This window comes from Odocoileus virginianus, chromosome 12, assembly GCF_023699985.2.
Source record: "Odocoileus virginianus isolate 20LAN1187 ecotype Illinois chromosome 12, Ovbor_1.2, whole genome shotgun sequence".
NCBI classification, from domain to species: domain Eukaryota; kingdom Metazoa; phylum Chordata; class Mammalia; order Artiodactyla; family Cervidae; genus Odocoileus; species Odocoileus virginianus.
Window position 1 is genome coordinate 38,643,896 of NC_069685.1, and position 21,689 is coordinate 38,665,584.

Sequence of the window (21,689 nt, forward strand, 5' to 3'; positions counted from 1 at the left end):
GAGTCGGCTAGTATCTATATATACATATTATGTATCTATGGCATACCTAACATTTTCTTCGTATTTTCACTATTTCTAGGCTAATCAGTTTGTGCCCAATATTTTTTCAAGTTGTTGAAAATCTCCAAAAACATAAATAAATAGTGTTAGCCACTCAGTCATGTCTGACTCTTTGTGACCCCAAGGACTGCAGCTTACCAGGCCCCTCTGTCCATGGAATTCTCCAGACAAGAAGACTGGCATTGGGCGGTCATTCCCTTCTCTAGATGTCCTATCCAACTCAGGGATCAAACCCAGGTCTCTCACACTGCAGTCAGATTCTTTACCCTCTGAGTCACCAGGAAAGCTCTTGAAAATCTCCAAAGAATTTCCCAAAATATTTATCAGAAAAAAACATCTTTGTACAAGTTTACTTGTGCAGTTCAAGCTCATGTTGTTCAAGGGTCAATTGTAAATGCCTCAAAGGTAAAACTTAATGTGATAACTACATGCATAAAATGTATGATAATGGGGTGGATTTTAAAAATTAAATACTCTCAGATTTGTTCTAATGCTTTGATAGAACTTCATCCTATATAATAGCATTACCTAGCTTTGCCATTTCATGCATATACAACTCAACTTTACAATCATTTTTCATCCCAGAAGAAAATCTATTTGTGTGCTTATTTCTTTACAGGGTTCTCAGTTTTCTGTCATCCTAGTTGTACTCTATTCATCCCTTATTTGCATGTTATGGGGGCTCCAGTAACATCAACTTTTCATAGTTTTTTCAAAGACATTTGTATTACCTATGATTCCGCCTTTGGTCATACCATTCACTTTTTGGATGAGTCAACCTATTTCTTCTTTTCCATCTTGAAAACCACTCAGTTCTTTCTGGCTCCATTCTAATGATCCCCTTTCCATGAAGGTGATCTCAACTTCCCAGTCAATGTTGGACGCCTCATTCTGCATTCTGTGAAAACTTATACACTTCCCCATTGTGTTAGAGACTCGATGGACATGAGTTTGGGTAAACCCCAGGAGTTGGTGATGGACAGGGAGGCCTGGCATGCTGCAGTTCATAGGGTCATAAAGAGTCGGACATGACTGAGCAACTGAACTGAAAAGAATAGTACATACATAGCAAAACTGTTACGTACACTACAAGATAATGTGTGTGTGTTAGTCATTCAGTCATGTCTGGCTCTTTGTGATCCCATGGACTAGGCCCTGCCAAGCTCCTCTGTCCATGGGACTCTCAGGCAAGAATACTGGAGTGGGTTTCCATTCCCTTCTCCAGGACACTACTAGATAATAGAAAGTTATTTAATGAGATATGGCAAAGGGAGAAAGTGCCTCCATTTTTAAGACCAGGTAGAGGTTTATGATGGTATATCATCCAAAAGTTAAATTTCTTTTATTTAATTTATTTTTGTAACTTCTGTCTTTGCCAGTCACTATAACAGTTTAAGGAAATAGTGGATGAAGAAATTGAAATTGTCTGTGTATGTGCTCAGTTGCTCAGTCATATCTGGCTCTTTATACCCCCATAGATTATAATCTGCCAGGGCTGCTCTGTCTGTGGGATTTTTCAAGCAAGAATACTGGAGTTGGTTACTATTTTCTCCTTCAGGAAATCTTCCCAACCCAGGGGTCAAACCTGCATCTCTTGTGGATTTTTTACCACTGTACCACCTGGGAAGCCCATGAACATCATGTTCTAGAGGAAACTACCACACTTGGTCATGGATATTATTAATTGTAATATTAACAATTAATTGCAAATCTGCAAAAAATGTCATAAATGGAAATAGGACAGTTAATTATTGCAAGGTAGGAAATAATCCCAATGATTACATGTACAGGGAAATACTCTCAGGAGTGGAAACCACAAATAGAGTTGCAGAGAAGAACAATCTGGGGGTAAACTGTAATTATCTAGATTACCTGTGATATCTAGATATCTGTGATTATCATAGTTGCTCTTTAGTATATAGTTTATGATAAAACAATGGTCAAATAAAGACAAGAGCAGGAAGTAAGGCTAGCCTTGTACAGGTGTCTTTAAGAGGGTACACATTGGTCAATTAATAAAATAATTCATAAAAAAAGATCAAGAACTGAATGCTTGTATTTTTATTATTCCAATAGAAAAAACTTTATTTTTACTTCCTCCAGTGAAAGCAATTAATTATTCAGTAGAGCTCAGAGGGCAGAACAAAGATTAATGGGGTAAAGTTATAATGAGGCAGATTTCAGGTCCAACTGTGAGAAATCACTGTGACTACAACAATACAGAATTGAAATGGCTTATTTTATTAACAGTGATAATCAGCTTTTCATGATGTTTTGCCATTTACAAGCCATTTTCATGTGTCTTGTTGGGTATCTAGAACCACTTTTGTTGCAGGCATTTTTCTCAAAGCACAAAGTTGGAGTTCCATCCTTTTACTTCAGAAATTGTCAAGGTTTTCAAGGTGGGTGGGATGTGCAGGAGCACGCTCAAATCTCAATATCACTCATGAAAATGACTCTTATGAAAGGTTCTGTGGTTGGAAAATGCTGTGAAGGACTTGGTGATAAGAAATCACAGTTCCTACAACTTGACCAGCTCCTTCAGGAACCAGTCTTGTCAGAGAGATGGTCATCATCTGTAGTTATACATCAGGGAATTGGAGAGATTAGGTTAATTCTCAGAGTGGCATCTAGTAGACGTGGAATAGCCACAGAACTAATATTAAATCTACAATAGAATGATATCCTTGGTGCTGGGGTAATTCAAAAAGAGTAAGGAGATCAATTGCTGAGGAATTTTTAGAAGAGACTTAACCATATATTATATGGGTTTCCCTGATGGCTCAGATGGTAAAGAACTTGCCTGCAGTGCTGGAGACCCGGGTTTGATCCCTGAGTCAGGAAGATCCCCTGGAGAAGGGAATGGCAACCCACTCCAGTATTCTTACCTGGAGAGTTCCATGGACAGAGGAGCATGGCAGGTTACAGTCTATGGGGTCACGAGTCAGACACGACTGAGCAACTAACACTTTCACTTTTCAAATGTGTGAGTGTGTGTGTGTGTGTGTGTGTGTGCACGCTTAGTTGCTCAGTCATGTCTGACATATATATATATTTGGCCACACCACACAGCATCTGGGATCTTAGTTTCCCAACCAGGGATCAGACATGCACCCTCTGCATTGGAAGCACAGAGTTTTAGCCACTGAACCACCAGGAAGTCCTAAGTCAATAACTTTATAATCTTTGAGATTTAGTGACAATCTCAAACCAAATGAGCAATTCAAATTTTTCTTTTTAAGCACTAATGCGTCTTACTTTATGTTTATATCTGTGTTACCCTGTGTTGAAGATCTGTACTCCTACCACTATTAAGAGAATCACTTAGTTGCATTTTTCTCAGCTTTCTTAAACTGTATAAGTAGCATAATGCCAAAATCGTAATGTTGAGATTATTGCTGTTCGAGTGCTGAGTCATGTCCCACTCTTTGTGTCTCCATGAGCTGCAGCTCACTAGGCTTCATTATCCTTTCCAGAGCTTGCTCAAACTCATGTCCACTGAGTCAGTGATGCTATCCAACCATCTCATCCTCTGTTGCCCTTTTCTCCTCCTACCCTCAATCTTTCACATTATCAGAGTATTTTCCAGCGAGTCAGCTCTTTGCATCAGGGGGCCAAAGTATTGAAGCTTCAGTTTCAGCATCAGTCCTTCCAGTGAATATTCCGGGTTGATTTCCTTTAGAATTGACTGGTTTTATGATGGGATTACTAAAAATTAAATACATGAGTGAAGTTGAAGGTGTTTTACAGCTTATTTTCACTTTATAAGACATTCCATTTAAGAGTTCTGCTTTCAAACTCACCCATAACAATTTTATTATCCTGTGCACTATAGTACCCATTTGATACACAGTTAGATCTTTTGTGTCCACTTGTTTTTAGTATTGCAGTGTGCTCCTCCTTCCTTAATTCAAGGTTTGAATATGTAAACTATTTACATTGTAAACATATCGCTGGTAATAAAAGCAAAATGATAGAAGCCCTATAAGAAAAGAATTGGCAATATTAACCAATCATTTATTCTTGGCTAAAGCAATCTCACTTAGAAGAATCCAGTCCAAAGATGTACCACTGAAAAAATAACTAATGGTTTGTGAATAAGCTTGCTTGTTGTGAAATTATTTGGCAGAGATAAAGATTGAAAACATCAGATTAAAATCAATAGAGAGAAGATTAAACAAAATAAGATACAGCCAATATGAATATTTACCCATTTATTTATTTATCCTTTTTCCCTAGAACTTTGCCATTGAAACATAGTTTCAAACATTGGATTTTTTGCTAAGCCAGTAGATGAATAATAGCAGGGCTGTATAGTTTTAAGTTTGCATTTTCTTCAAGAGTGAAATTAAGCAGAATTTGTAAGTGCAATGGCCCTTTGTATTTTTTCCAGTAGATAAATTATTCCTACTTTTTGTCCATTTTTTCTGTCTAGCTCATTATCTCAATTTTTAGTAGCTTATCATATATTTAAGTAATAGCTGTTTGTCAATGAAATAAGTCCCACTCTCTCTCCCACTTTGTAATCTATCTTTTGATGTGGCTTATGGTAATTTGGACAAGCAGCCATTTTATTTTTGTTTCTACAATGCAGCCAAGCCTGGTCTTCATCCTTTACTCTTTCTGAACCTGAGTCATGAGTGTGTTTTTTCCACACTCTGCCAGACATGAGACTGAGCTCTTCTCCTCCATCCAAGCTTTCCAGATGGTTCATCTATCCTTTCAAGCACAGACTCAGTCTCAGCAGAGATCAGTCCATCAATTGAAACTTCTTCTTGATTGGATTTGGAAGCAATAATAAATGTTGATTAAACTACTAAATTTTGAATTAATGCAAGCTTTTAGCTTTGGTTTGTTATGCAGATAAAAGCTACATAATACACTATCCAGTGTTCTTACTAACATTTGTTTTAAAGTTTAAAAATCCATTTGTTTAACCTATTGATTTACTATGTCATCTTTATCATATATTATGTTACATAAATACTAGATTTTATTTGGTAATTTCTATTCAGTTATATTGGTGTGTCCACGTGCTCAGTAGCTTCAGTCGTGTCTGACTCTTTGCGACCCATGGACTGTAGCCTGCCAGGCTCCTCTGTCTGTGGGATCAAGAATACTGGAGCGGGTTACTGGAACCTCCTCCAGGGGATCTTCCTGACCCAGGGATCCAACCAGTGTTTCCTGCACTGCAGGTGGATTCTTCACCACTGAGCCACTGGGAAGCCCTGGTGTGTCCATATATATTTCATTTAATACACATTTTTTCAAATAAGAGGCTTTTTAGCATGTTTCAATATCTGTAATTGCTTTTTTGGGAAATTTCAAGCAGTATTAAAACTTTGATGGAGCTCCCTTTTTGATGGAATAAATTTATACTATTTGTTTAAATGAAACAAGAATTAGAAGGCTTACCACTTTAATCACTAAAATTTGCAAACTATTCAAACATATGGTAAATAGCATATTTGCCAGTTTCATTTAGTAAAAATATTTGTTGAAGACAAACTCTGAGTGAAGGAAAAGAAATGGACTTTTAAAATTATCAAAATTAAATTACATGTTTTCTATGAAAAAGAGAATATTATACTTCATTGAGTAGATCTACTCTGAGGCTTCTGGATGCTTTTGCAGGGAGAATATTTTCTCAATGGAACACATCGTGGTCTACAGAAAATAATGAATTGACTATACCAAATTGCTAATCAGAACATGAAACTTTGAAAAAAACACATACAATACAAAGCATTGAATACAATAAGAATATTTTGGGAAAACAATTTTCAGACAAATACTGAGAATATAGTATACACAGCTGTAGATAATATGTTTATCAAATGCAGGAACAATAATGGTTTTGCTTATGTTGCTTTTTTTAATTTGTCAGCTTTACTGAGATTTAATCTGCATAAAATAAATATACACCTTCAGTCACAAAAAAAAGCACAATACTGTATGGTTCCAATTACATGAGTACCTGGAATAATAAAATTCACAGATGTGGAAAATAGAATGGTGACAAGGGTCTAGAGGGAGATGGAAGGAGAATTACTGCTTAATGAGGACAGAATTTCAGTTTTGCAAGATGGAAAGAGTCTTTCAGACAATGATGGTAATAACTGTATAATGTGAATGTGCTTAATACCACAAAACTTTATATTTTATCTTGTTTCTTTTTGGGGGAGAAAGAAAGAGTAGCTTTATTTCTTTGCTGTACAAAGGGGTAACAGTAGGCTAGAGCCTCAGGAGCTGCGTCAGACAGGGGTATGTGATAAGGATCAAGGTAGTAACCATGTTGCATCTTTTATTCTGCAAAATTTCAAGGAGTTGCTGACATGACTAGGTTTGTCGCAGGGTCTCACGTGCTTGGTTTCTTAATCTTGATGAGTTTCTCTGTCCTTTAATCTTGCCTCAGGTGGTTTTGTGGCTGCCCCTCCCTTGATTAGTAACTATTCTGCCCTATGGAAGTCATGGAGGCTGGAGTTTTGCCTGTAAGAAATGGGAACAAAAAGGCCTCCACGCCTGGGAGACCCACAGCGCCCTGCTTAGCATCAGACCTCCCCTTTTCTTTGATGTTCTTCAATTTTGAACAGAACTTTTATATTCTAAAAGCTTAAAATAGTAAATTTTATACTGTGTATATTGTATTATATTTTTAAGAAAAAAATGAAAAATAAAATTCTCACTTTTAAGTACATATCAACTGTTTATACTTATATATTCAATACCACAATCAAAATATACAATTTGCATCATCTCCAAAAGTTAACTCCTGTCTTAATGCCATCAATTCTCTCTCAGTTCCAAGCAGTCTCTGATCTTTTTTCCTAAGGCAGATTATTACAAGACACTTGTATATGACACACAAGTCATATAATACCTATGCTTTTTGTCTCACATCTTTCATCTAGCATAATGTTCTTGAGGTTCATACATGTTTTTACATATTACAGTATTTTTATTGCTATTTTTATTACTAAATAGTATATCAGTTTGGTTATACCACCTTCTGCTGGATATATTGTGGGTATTTTTTTTTTCAACTTTTGGATTTAGGAATAAACTTTCTATAGACTAAGAGACAGAGTTTTAGATAATCTTTTAGACGGGCAAAATTAGAGATTTATGCACCTGTTTTCCCCTCAAGGCATTTGGTTAGCTCTAAAGTTGCACAAATTCAGTGGTTAAAAATCTAAGAAAAGAATCTTAGCAAATAGAGCAGATGTTTCAGCCACCATCCTGTGTTTAAACATCAGGGATTAGAATTTAGGACCTACTAGAAGAAAGGACCAGGTGAACCCACAGAGTTTTCAATTCAAAGCCCCAAGACTCTAGAAACAAGGAATAACCATAGAAAGTCTGGTTTTTGCTCTTTACTAAAATTATATATTTACCTCAGTTTAGTCCATAACTGAAGTCAGATGATATGCCCCTACTTTATCAGCCTAAGAACAATATTGAACAATCTGTGAGGGAAAATGTCACCCCAGCCTCAATGGTGCTGCACATATATGCTGCCATTTATTGATAGTTTTATATAAATGCATGATAAGAAAAGGACCCCAATACCAAATGCCTACAGTTAAAATATACATGAGGCAGATATAAAAGTGATACAAATACTGAAAAGAATAGATAAGTTTTCTAAAATAACAAAAATGTATAAGCTCAAAAAATAGATGCAACTTAAATAACACAGACATTCTGTAATTTTACAAGGGAAAATATATAAGAATATATGTACATATATATATATGTACATATATAGAGAAAGAATATATGTATATGTATAGATATGTGTATATATATATATATATATATACAGATAGATAGAATACCTATGAAAAAAATATATAGAGAGAGATAAACTGATTTTTGGCGCAAAAATTAAAAACAGAGGACAGGATTGGTGAATTAGTAGACAAAAGCAGTAGAAAACAGCCATATTGAAGCAGAGAAACAGAAAGTGATGGAAAATATAGAAAAGTACATAAAAGACATTTGAGATGTCTTAAAACATCTAATATGTAAATAATATCTAATATCTAAATATATGTAATTGGGGTTCTAGAAAGAAAGGAAAGCAAGATTTGAAAATATAATATCAACGGATTTTCCAAAACTTTAACCTGAGGCTCAATAGGCTGTAAAATGCACATGAGATAAACACAATGTTGATACATCACAGTAAAACTGCTGGTTATTCCAAATTAAAAGGCAATCTTGAAGGCAGCATTATAAACCTATTATAAAAAAATAAAAATCATGACTAATAGCTGACATTTCATCAGGAAAAAAGATACAATAGAAGCTAAGAAATAATGGAATGACATCTTTAAAGCTGACAGAAAGTATTTGAAACTTGGACTTTCATACCCTAAGACATCTTCAAAATAATACAAGGGAAACGAGGATAACAAAGATATAGGCAAAGAAAATGGATGGAATTTGTCCCTGGCAGTCCTGCAACAAAAGGTGTATTAATGGATGCTTGTCAGTTAGGAGAAAATTATCCCAGAAAGGATCATGCAAATGCAAGAAGAATAGAAAAGCAATGGAGATGTTTCAGAACATGAATAAGTATAAATAAATATGCCTGTAAAATCCTCTCCTGGGGATTTTCATATACTGTATGCAATACTGAAATACGTGACAACTAAAATTGAAAGGCAAATAAAGGGATGAGTGTGTGCCTCTTAAGCCACTTCAGTTGTGTTAACTCTTTGCGACACTATGGACTGCAGGCCACCAGGCTCCTCTGTCCATAGGGATGCTCCAGGCAAGAATTCTTGAGCAGGTTGCCATGCCTTCCTCCGGGGGGTCTTTCCAACCCAGGGGTTGAATCGGAGTCTCTTATTTCTCCTGCATTGGCAGGTGGGTTCTTTACCACTAGCGCCACTTGAGAAGCCCATAAGTAAAGGGATATGTATAATGAAAAGATTTCACAGTCCAAATACGGGTGGGTGTCTGATTTTTTCAGCTGCGTAATTAATTAGGCAGAAACCCAGTGCTTAAAACAGCAATAAATGTTTATTATCTCACTTAGTTTCTGCAAGATAGCAGTTTGGTAACAGATGAGCTGCTCCATCCACACTCAGGGACTTGCATAAGATTGTCATCCAAATGATGTCCAAGATCATGGTCATCTGAAGGCTTGACTGGTTCTGAGAGACAAGTTAGTTGACAAATTGGCACCAACCATCCATAGAGCTCTATTTCTCACTACCAACTGCTTAATTGGGATGCTTGACTTCCCTCTAGGCCCTCTAGGGGTCCTCCTGATGTGGTAGCTGCCTTGCCCCAAACAAGTGATCTAGGCAAGAAGAAGGCAAAAGCTATGACCTTGTTTTGGAAGTCATAGTATCATTTCCATAATATCCTATCAGTTATACAAGTCAACTGGAGTATATGGAAGGGTACCACCCCAAGGATGTAAAACCAAGAGGCTGTATTGGAATCTGGTACCCACAACCAGAAAATGTTGTTTCTGTTAGACTAAGCTGAGTCAAGGATATAAATTGTATCATTAAGATAACAATTAGCATAACTGTAAGTGAATTTACAATCAACTAGCTAATAGATAAATAATGGAAACTGGAAAGAAAGGAAAAAAATGTTGGCATTTAAATAGAAAACAAAGAGCAAGATCTTAGAATAAATCCATTATGAAATCACAGTAAAGATACAACTATTAAATATGCAAATTTAAACATTATAATTGACAGACTGAATTTAAATGATTTATATGCTGCTTACAGATGACACACATCTTGAATATAATATATAGAAAGATTAAAATTGCAAGAAGGTAAAAATATAATATGTGTAAATTCTATAATAGAATAATACAAAGAGTTCTTTAAAATAAACAAAAAAACCAGATTATTAGGCTTATAAAAAGAGATTTAATAAGAAAAAGAGTCAATCCATCAGGAAGATAACACAACACTAAATCTGTATGCATACTATAAAACACCTAAAATTATGAAAAGCAAAAGAAGCCATAACTCAAACAAGAAATACTGAGGAAAAATAGGGGGAAAATGAGAATATACAAGATCCGAACAACCAATAAACATACTTTAACTTTCTGATATATATACTGGATTCAGGGTGAAGAAGAGAAGCATCTAGAGCATTAAATTTAAATAGGCACACCTTGTCAAAGCTGACCCTCCACTTGCAGGATCCTGAAAACGCTTACATTTTGTGCCCAAAACACTTCTTGTGTTTTACTCTAGACCCCTCGAAGCTTCCCTTGAAGCTCAGTTGGCAAAGAACCTGCCTGCAATGCAGGAGACACAGGTCTGATTCCTGGGTTGGAAGATCCCCTGGAAAAAGAATGGCCACCCACTCCAGTATTCTTCCTGGAAAACCCATGGACAGAGGAGCCTGGCAGGCTGCAGTCCATGGGGTGGCAGAGAGTCAGACATGACTTAGTGACTAAACCACCACCCACCCTGCACATAAGAAGATCCCCCTACAAATGCTGCAACACGGTGCAGAAGATTTTTAACTGGATGGGAATATTTGGGGTCACTGTTAAATTTTCAAAGGTCATAAGGCCAGGATTTAGATCAGTCAGATATTATTCTCTTATCACAGTAAAATTAATTTAGAAATGAACAACAAAAGAAAACTAGAATTAATGGTCAAAAACTAAGCTTATGTGTCTAAATAATCAATGTAATAAAGGGGATATCACAATGAGAAACAGAAAGTGTTTTGAAGTAAATCAACTGACGATATAATACATGAAAACCACTTGGATCTACTTGAAGAAACACTTCAAAATGTATAGTTTGACCCTACGTATAAGAAAAGAAGAGAGGTTAAAAATCAATTGTCTAGTCATTTCAAGATGCTGTTGAAACAACAGAAAATCACACCTACAAACAGAAAATAATAAAGCTAACAAACATAAGGTGAGGCAAGGGAAGCACTCTTATATCATATCTCTTTGGATTACTACAGTATAAAATAGCACAATATACTATAGTAAAGTACAGAATAGCATCAGTTCAGTTCAGTTCAGTCACTCAGTAGTGTCCAACTCTTTGCAACCCCATGGACTGCAGCATGCCAGCTCTCTCTCCATCACTAACTGCAGGAGTTTACTCAAAATCATGTCCATTGAGTTGGTGATGCCATCAAACCATCTCATCCCCTGTTGTCCCCTTCTCCTCATGCCTTCAATCTTTCCCAGCATCAGGGTCTTTCCAAATGAGTCAGTTCTTCACACCAGGTGGTCAAAGTATCGGAGTTTCAGCTTTAGCATCAGTCTTTCCAATGGATATTCAGGACTAATTTCATTTATGATGGACTGGTTGGATCTCCTTGCAGTCCAAGGGACTCTCAAGAGTCTTCTCCAACACCACAGTTTAAAAACATCAATTCTTCAGTGCTCAGCTTTCTTTATAGTCCAATTCTATACATGACTGTATAATCTATATAGTTCAACATCCATACATATGGAATGGAAAAACCATAGTTTTGACAAGATGGACATTTGTTGGCAAAGTAATGTCTCTGCTTTTTAATATGCTGTCTAGCTTGGTCATAACTTTTCTTCCAAGGAGCAAGTGTCTTTTAATGTCATGGCTGCAGTCACCATCTGCAGTGATTTTGAAGCCCAGAAAAGCAAGGTCTGTCACTGTTTACACTGTTTCCCCATCTATTTGCCATGAAGTAATGGGCCCGGATGCCATGATCTTAGTTTTCTGAATGTTGAGTTTGAAGCCAACTTTCTCACTCTCCTCTTTCACTTTCATCAAGAGGCTGTTTAGTTCTTCTTCATTTTCTGCCATAAGGGTGGTATTATCTGCATATCTGAGGTTATTGATATTCTCCCGGCAATCTTGATTCCAGTATGTGCTTCATCCAGCCCAGCATTTCTTATGATGTACTCTGCATAGAAGTTAAATAAGTAGGGTGACAATATACAGCCTTGATGTACTCCTTTCCCTATTTGGAACCAGTCTGTTGTTCCATGTCCACTTCTAACTGTTGCTTCCTGACCTGCATACAGGCTTCTCAAGAGGCAGGTCAGGTGGTCTGGTATTCCCATCTTTTGAAGAATTTTCCACAGTTTTTGGTAATCCACATAGTCAAAGGCTTTGGCATAGTTAATAAAGCAGAAGTAGATATTTTTCTGGAACTCTCTTGCTTTTTCGATGATCCAGCAGATGTTGGCAATTTGATCTCTGGTTCCTGTCTTTTCTAAATCCAACTTGAACATGTGGACATTCACGGTTCATATACTGTTGAAGCCTGGCTTGGAGAATTTTGAGCATTACTTTACTAGTGTGTGAGGTAAGTGCAATTGGGCAGTAGTTTGAGCATTCTTTGGGATTGCCTTTCTTTGGGATTGAATGAAAACTGACTTTTTCCAGTCCTGTGGCCACTGCTCAGTTTTCCAAATTTGCTGGCATATTGAGTGCAGCACTTTCACAGCATCATCTTTTAGGATTTGAAATAGCTCAACTGGAATTCTATCACCTCCACTAGCTTTGTTTATAATGATACTTCCTAAGGCTAACTTGACTTCATATTCCAGGATGTCTGACTCTAGGTTGGTGATCACTCCATTGTGATTATCTGGGTCGTGAAGAACATTTTCGTATAGTTCTTCTGTGTATTCTTGCTACCTCTTCTTAATATCTTCTGCTTCTGTGAGGTTCATACCATTTCTGTCCTTTATTGTGCCCATCTGTGCATGAAATGTTCCTTTGGTATGTCTATCTCTATTTGAAGAGATCTCTAGTCTTTCCCATTCTATTGTTTTCCTCTATTTCTTTGCATTGATCACTGAAGAAGGTTTTATTATCTCTCCTTGCTATTCTTTGGAACTCTGCGTTCAAGTGGGTATATCTTTCTTTTCCTCCTTTGCCTTTCACTTCTTTTCCATTCACAGCTATTTGTAAGGTGTCTTCAGACAGCCATTTTGCCTTTTTGTATATCTTTTCCTTGGGGATGGTCTTGATCCCTGCCTCCTGTACAATGTCATGAACCTCTCTCCATAGTTCTTCAGACACTCTATAATCCTAAGGGATTTGATTTGGGCCATACCTGAATGGTCTAGTGGTTTTCCCTGCTTTCCTCAATTTAAGTCTGAACTTGGCAATAAAGAGTTCATGGTCTGTGCCACAGTCTGCTCCTGGTCTTGTTTTTGCTGACTGTATAGAACGTCTCCATCTTTCATATAGTGTATTAGAGAACAGTATGGAATGGAATACAATGGTATAATACTGTATAATGTAGTATAGCATGCCATTGTATGGTATAGCACTGTATATTGTAGTATATATAGTGTAGAATAGAATAGTATAGTATAGTGCAGTATAGTATGATGTAATGCAGTAATAGTAATGCAGTATAGCATTCAGTTCAGTTCAGCCGCTCAGTCGTGTCTCTTTTTTTGACCCCACAAATCACAGCACACCAGGCCTCCCTGTCCATCACCAATTCCCACATAGCATATGGTGAATAGAAAAAAATCAACAGAACTGTAAAGTTGAATTTTTGAAAAGACTGATAAAACAGATATATCTTGCCCTAAGAATGATTTTTTAAGGAAAAAAACCACAAATGAGCAGTATCAAATGAAGCATGGGCTGTGTCACTACTAATTCTACGAATTAATAGTTTTACAGCAATGTATTTGACTATACACTAATTTATTTGTAAATACAATTTAGAGCCACTGATACAAGAAAATAGAAAGTCTGAATAGTTTACTTGCTATAAAGGAATTGAATCTTTGCTAACAATATTCCCACACAGAAAATTATAACTCCAGTGAGCATCAAGGGAGACTAATTCCAAATATTCCCATGAAGAAATATCACATATCATATAGTAAGTCTTCAAATTCAGGGAAGAAAATAAAATAATTCCCAACATCATTTAGGCTAGTATCACGTTGTTCTGAAACCATAACAAAGACGATTACAATGAAAAAAATATGGACTAAACTGTCTCATAAAATGAAACAAAACATGGAACATATATCAATATATCAATACCTTCAATTTATTAGTGCGTGTGTGTATACATATATATGTGTGTGTGTATACATATATGTGTGTGTATACATATGTGTGTGTGTGTGTGTATGTATACATATAATATTCCCTGCTGACTCAGACAGTGAATAACCTGCCTACAATGCAGGAGACCCAGGTTGGATCTCTGGATCAGGACTATCCCCTGGAGAAGGGAATGGCTACCCACTCCATATATAAGACAACACAGGATGATTAAAGGAAAAACTAAAACAAATTTAAGTAAAGAACTTCTGCTCATCAAAAAACATCATGAAGTGACTGAGTGAGCAAACTCCAGACAGAGAGATGGTGTGATATACACTCCCTGAGAAGGACTTGAATCTCTTTTATATGTAAAGAAACCAATAAAAAAAAGTGGCAGACAGCTCAATAGAAAAATAAACAAAAGTCTTTTTAAACAGTTACATCAAAAACTATTATCTAATTGATCAAAAAGCCTATGAAAAGATGCTTCAATCAACCATTAATAGGAAAACACAATTAAAAGCACAACTTGATACTCCCGATGCACAGAACAGCTGCAGTGGAAAGCAGAGGATGCCATGGGTTGGCAGGGAGAGGAGCCTTTACACTGCTAGTAGGAGGGGCCGTGGATACACCCCTCAGATGCCACTGTATGGTGGTCCCTATTTAGCACACCCTGAATCAAAGCTATTAGCTCTTAGGTGTATCACCAGAAGGACCTATACACATGCACTGAAGAAGTACTTTACTGCAGGAAAGTGCTTAGCTGTGCTCTTCCGAAGAGCCAAAATGATATTCCCAGGCTCACCTTGTATTCTCCTAACTTCAGCCATGGAATTAACCCTTTCACCCATCAACATTGACTCCATTTACAGAGCAATCAAGCTCAGGAATCAAGATCTGGACACTAGACTTCCTCATTGCTTCTAGGTCTTCTCAGACTTAGGAAATGCACTTATGCACAGGAACACAACATCCCAGATACATGTGTGTATTTCTGTGTCTCTCACTTTGTGTGTATGTGTGTGTGTGTGTGTGTGTGTGTGTGTGATCTTGAGTTCACACTGATACCTGATTTCCACCCTCTTTTACTTAATTCCTTTCCCTGTGAATGAGAATACTGGCTCTTACCACCCACAATATGTTTATGTATATGCATTAAGTAATTTCAAAATTATTCTCTTGTATTCCAATGAAAAACAAGCTTACTGGCTAGAATTAAAAATTTATGTATGTGCTTTATATATATAGTATATATATATATATATATATATAGTATAGTATATATATAGACAGTGTTTACCAAAGTTATTTAACTTAACAGTTTTTTCCCAATTCTTTCAGTGTGGCTGTGTTATTCATTTGTAATGCAGTTAAACTCCAGTTTTACTACTTATATTCTGATTTCATTTCTTTCCACTTCAATTGTTTTAGGGGAGGAGTGAGAAGGTATATAATGTTATGGTGTTTCTAAGAATCTAAACTACATAAAAGAGTTATACTAAAAAAAAAATAGAGATCAGATTTGACTGCAAATACAGTAAAACAAACACACAAACAAACCCTGGAGATTGCTAACCAATGAGCAAAGTGAGGAGGTCAAATATCAAGGTGAGGATTTTCCCTAAACTGACCTAACAGGATTCTTGCTAAAACTAAACTAGCAGACCCCTCAAGGATCAGAACCACGGTCAGGGCCTAGTCAAGAAAAGGGCTCAGAAAAACATAATTAAAATTTGATCAAGAAGAAAGTTTATGTCACTACTGTGGCTCCAGTACATTCCATAGACTTGAAATAAAACAATAAATTATTTTTATAGCACATAGATTATTTCATTTATAGAAGCAAAAGAAAAAAGTGTGTGTTCAGATAAAAATCTTTTTCTGGCAGATACTAGGGGTAACAATAAATACACTTATTGCAAAAATACAATTTATATATTGATAAGTATGAGCTATTCAATAAAGGGCCACCACTAACGGCTATAAGCATTAGTAGAGCTTGCAGAAATGGGAGAAGGGGAGCTAGTTTGTGTCCGAAAAGTCTTTATTGTTCAGGGAGTTCCTAAACTATGCTGATGAAAATAGGATGTGGCCAGATCTATTTTATGTTTTCTGTCACATACCATGTAAGATCCAAGAAAGGATGCAGGAGAGTCCAATATTGTAGAAATGAATAGATTGAAAGTGGCTAATAATTTTCATATGAGTTATTTTTCTGAGATAGAGGAATATAACTGTTTATAACTCAGGAGAATAAAATGACTTTGTGATACTCCTTACTGTTTTATCCTTTGTGATTCTTATGGAAGTGGAGGTAAAGAACATTGACTATGAAGGAGTTTGCTGAGCAATTATTCATAACATGCATAAAAAAAGCAATGAAGTTTATCAGATTAGGTCACTTGATTTTATATCATTCTGTATATTGCCTTCACTTGATTTTTGATTAGCTGCATGAACATTTAAATAATATCTCACTGCAATTTATAGAAGTTCTATAGAAAATGAGTGATTTTAGAAACTCATCTCAGTAAACTATCAGCTATTTGCAATTCTTAATTTTTAAACAAATGGAAATATCAATGGTCATGTCATTACTTTGCCCAGATACTATGTCGCAATATTTAATTCAGCCTTCCTTTGGGCTGGAAATAGATTAAACATAAAAGCACTCTAGGCAGTCTATCAGAGTTTACTCAATAAAAGAGAAGACATTAAGACATTTCAATGCATAAAGGATTTAATATAGGCAATTAGATGTTTATAGACCATAGGAAAGTTTAAAGTTAAAGGTCAGTTGATGGCTGAGAAACTGTGCCCCCTGCCTCTACCTGTACCAGGTAGGTGATTTCCAGAAACAGACCAGAAGGTCTTTGCAGATTATCTTGTTTGCCTAAGAATGCCTGATTTGTTCAGTTTGGCCCAAAGATCGGCCACTATTTTTGTTCTTTCTTCCAGATCTCACACCAGAGCTTCTTGCAATTTGGTCTTTTCAATACAGCTTTGTAACACGAGGGTAAGCGTGGATGGGGTTAGTATTGGAGGGCCAAAAATGACATGACAGTATAAAAATATTATACCCTGGGTTCAGAGAAATTGGCAAAGGTATTTAAATTATGAAAAAAAGAGACCATTTTTAAATAAATAGCAATCTACTGAGAACAATTCTGAAGCATTTTCAACAAACTTGATAATGCAGTTTAGTGAAAAATGGATAAATCTGAACCATATCAGAGTGTATATAATGTTATTAATTACCCTTGACAATACTTATTTTATGTCATATTTTAAGTTATGTCCTAATGACTGGGATTTGTCACATATACATTTATTTATCATAGTCCCTTAGATTTGTGCCTTACTAAACTGACCATAGTCTCTTAGATTTGTGCCTTAAATGAATATCTAATATGTATTTGTTGAGTAAAACATAGACTTGTTCATTTAAGGAAGCTGTGACAAAAGTTTGTTTATCCCTTTCCTCCCTTCCCTTGTCATTTCTTTTTTTACTACACAAGAGTACTGTGCTCATTTATAAGATAATACGTTGAAAATTAGTGAAATACAAAAAGTTGTAATTGATTCAGGAAGAGGCTTTAAGCAAAAACCTTACATAAACAATATCCAATGGGAAAAAATTGAAAAATTGTCCAAGTTTTATACCACTTCCAAATAATAAAATGTAATAAATAAATAATTTTAGTGAATATTGTAAATTTGTAAAAAAAAAAAAACACTATAATTTCTTTTATTGTTTTTCGTTATTCTTAGCAGTTGCAAATCATAAGAAAAAATGACACTCCCTCAAATTAAAACTATGAAGATAGTTGTGACTTAGGTAAATTTCATTTAAAGAAAGTTAAAGATTTTATAAAGCTTCCCTATGGATAGCAGTGCTATGGCTGGTGAAAGTGCTTCTGCAATCTATAGGAAGGGATGGGGGCTGGAGGGGACCAAAAGAAATGGAAAGAGATTTAGCATACCAAAAATGAGCATGAAAAATTGAGCACAAGTATTAGAAATTTTGCTCTATGACTTAGCTCTGGAGCTATATATATATGTGTGTGTGTATGTATATATTTTCCCTAATATTAGTAGTCATGTTGATGACATTCATTATTCACTCCACTCTTGAGTTCTTCCCAGAACACTAGCTATTTATAGTAAAATTTCAGAAGCAACACATGATTGTTTTTTGGAAAATCTAATATATGAGATATGAATGCTTCAGTATGGTTTCCTCAAGTCAAGATATCTTGGGATAAGTGACAATTTTGCAAAAGAAAAAGTGATGCCATAAAGTGAACAACAATTTTTGTTGGGGAACAGCAATTTTAGCATCTGGTGAGTAATGTGATTCAGTGTATGCAAACACATGCATGTGTTTTGGAATGAAACACAAAATGTGTCTGAATGTTATCATAAGCCAAAAAGAAAATAGCTTTCACATGCAAGTGTACATACTCACATTATAAACCACTCTGAGAAGCATTTACCTAGGTCATCAAGAGAAAAGACACCCAGAATATCAATAAAAGGATTGTTTTATAGTGGCAAAGTACATATGTTTCTACATTCTTCCACACTCAGAACTAATCCAAACTAAGTAAGCAAAAACAAGAAAGAGAACATAAAAGTATAGGAGACTTATGCATCCACAAACAGAATATATGAGGAAAAGCTACCAAATGTATGAAGCTTTAACAAAAGACACCAAGAAGGACACCCTTGGCTATGCAGGTGATGTGCAGCTCTCCAAATGAGAACACTTAGTTGAAAGAAGAAGAGAATGAAGATACTGTTGATAGGCATGACACTGGTAATAGAAGAATAGGTAGCAGGGTTAAATGGGGGAAACAGATGAGGTAATATCTTAGAACAACTTCTGTCAGAAAGATGGAGTGGCAAAGGACAGATGAACTAGAAGCAGCCCTACAGAGGTTGATTCCTGGAATCTGGGAAGGAGCAAAGTCTAAAAGAAACATCCATACAGCAGTTTTCCATGCAATTGGCTGGCACTTCTCAGATATTCTCCATCATACTTAGTCCAGGTTCTGTGCTTCTTTCAAATCCAGTTACAATACTGATCTCCAAAAGACCTTTCATTCGAAGGTCAGTATGTTTAAAACTATCTCACACAGGACCTGCATTTTTAAAAAGAGCATAAGAGTAAAAGGAAAATCACACAGCAAAGCATATTGACCAAAAAATACTGTTCTGAAGCAGATGAAAAATTAAGAAAAGTTACTGAATTAAGAAAAAAAAATGCAATAATTCACTTGCAATCTTTTGTTTAAAAAAACTCAGATTACTCATCAAGAAAGATCAGTGAAACTACAGGAGGGATAAAAGTTGAGCTGATACAGCTCAAGAAATGAGAGAAAAATACAAACTTTACAGAAATTTAAACCATATCCAGAAGTGCAAAAAGGAAAAGCTAATACCAAAAATTGAAGTGGAACCATAAAGGACAGATAAAGGGAAAAAATTGAAAATAGAAGTAGAAATAAGCAAAGTTATCAGATACAGAATGAAGATAACCTACAGAGAATCAATGTCACTGAAGACAAAATTTAAATAAATAAAATGGAAGAAATGCTCAGAGATATAAAGAACATATACTCAAGAATGTTATTTGCCTTGAAACTAAAAGTATAAAGGAGAGATATTTTTTAAGAAAAAAAGTGAGATAAATGACCAACCTAACATAAATCCCAGCAAAATTACTGAACAAAGATAGTAGAGGTGATGGAATTCCAACTGAGCTATTTCAAACCTTAAAAGATGATGCTGGGCTGGATGAATCACAAGCTGGAATCAAGATTGCGGGGGAAAATATCACCATCTCAGATATGCAGATGATACCCCTTTAATGGCAGATAACAAAGAGGAACTAAAGAGTCTATTGATGACAGTGAAAGAGGAGAGTGAAAAACTGGCTTAAAACTCAACATTCAAAAAATTGTGATCATGACATCTAGTCATATCACCTCATGGCAAATAGAGAGAATATGTGGAAATGGTATCATATTTCATTTTCTTGGGCTCCAAAATCAATGGGGATCTTGACAGAAGCCACAAAATTAAAAGATGCTTGCTCCTTGGAAGAAAAGCTATGGCAAACTTAGACAGTGTATTATAAAGCAGAGACATCACTTTGCTGACAAATGTCCATATAGTCAAAGCTATGGTTTTCCCAATAGCCATATATGGATGTGAGAGGTGGACCACAAAGAAGGCTGAGTGCTGAAGAATTGATGTTCTCAAACTCTGATGCTGGAGTAGACTCTTGAGAGTCTCTTGGACAGATAGTAGAACAAACCAGTCAATCCTAAAGGAAATCATCCCTGAATATTCATTGGAAGGACTAATGCTGGAGTGGAAACTCTAAGAATTTGGCCACCTGATGCAAAGAGCTGACTTATTAGAAAAGACCCTAATCCTGGGAAAGATTGAGAGCAAGAGGAAAAGGAGGTGACAGAGGATGAGTTGGTTGCATGGCATCACTGACTCAATGGACACGACTTTGAGCAAACTCACGGAGAGGGTGAAGGACAGAGAAGATTGATATGCTGCAGTCCATGGGGTCTCAAAGAGTCAGACACAACTTAGTGACTGAACAATAACAACACAAGTCCCAGCCAAAGTACCGAACTTCCAAGATGAAATTTCAAACATTCCTACCCAACACTTGCTAACGGGAAGAAAACAACAAAAAAAAATTTCACCTAACTTCTCCACAGTAACATTCTATGCAAAAACTCATCAAATGGATACAGAATTGCCTGGGAAATAATTTATAAAATTATAAATTATATATATAATTTATATAATTATAATGAATAATTATAAATAATTAGTATATATTATATAATATAATATATATTTATATAATTATATAAATAATTATAAAAATAATTTTATATCCAGACACATTTTAGTTTTATTATATATAACAGTGACATGTTTACTCACAAAGAGGAAGCAGCCTATCAGATCATTTGGAAAAAAAAGGATGAACTTCAGGTAATAAAAGCTAAAAGATGAAACTACTATAACTAAATGGATAAGTAAATAGATACTCTCCACTAAATTTATTTAACCATAGGCCAATTATCAACTCAATGGACATGAGTTTGAGCAAACTCTGGGACATAGTGAAGGACAAGGCATGGCATGCTGCAGTCCATGGAGTCATGATGAGTCAGACATGACTGAATGATTGAATATCAACAACAAAATAAACCAAGTATTTATAGTCTCTTAATATACAAAATAAAATGAATAAAGAAAATTCATAAATTCAGTTAAGTTCAGTCATTCAGTCATGCCCAACTCTGCGACCCCATGGACTGCAGCATGCCAGGCTTCCCTGTCCTTCACCAACTCCCAGAGTTTGCTCAAACTCGTGTCCATCGAGTTGGTGATGCCATCCAACCATCTCATCCTTTGTCATCCCCTTCTTCTCCCATCCTCAATCCTTCTTAGCATCAGGGTCTTTTCCAAGGAGTCAGTTCAGTTCTTCACATCAGCTGGGCAAAGTATTAGAGTTTCAGCTTCAATAGATCCTTCCAATGAATATTCAGGGATGATTTC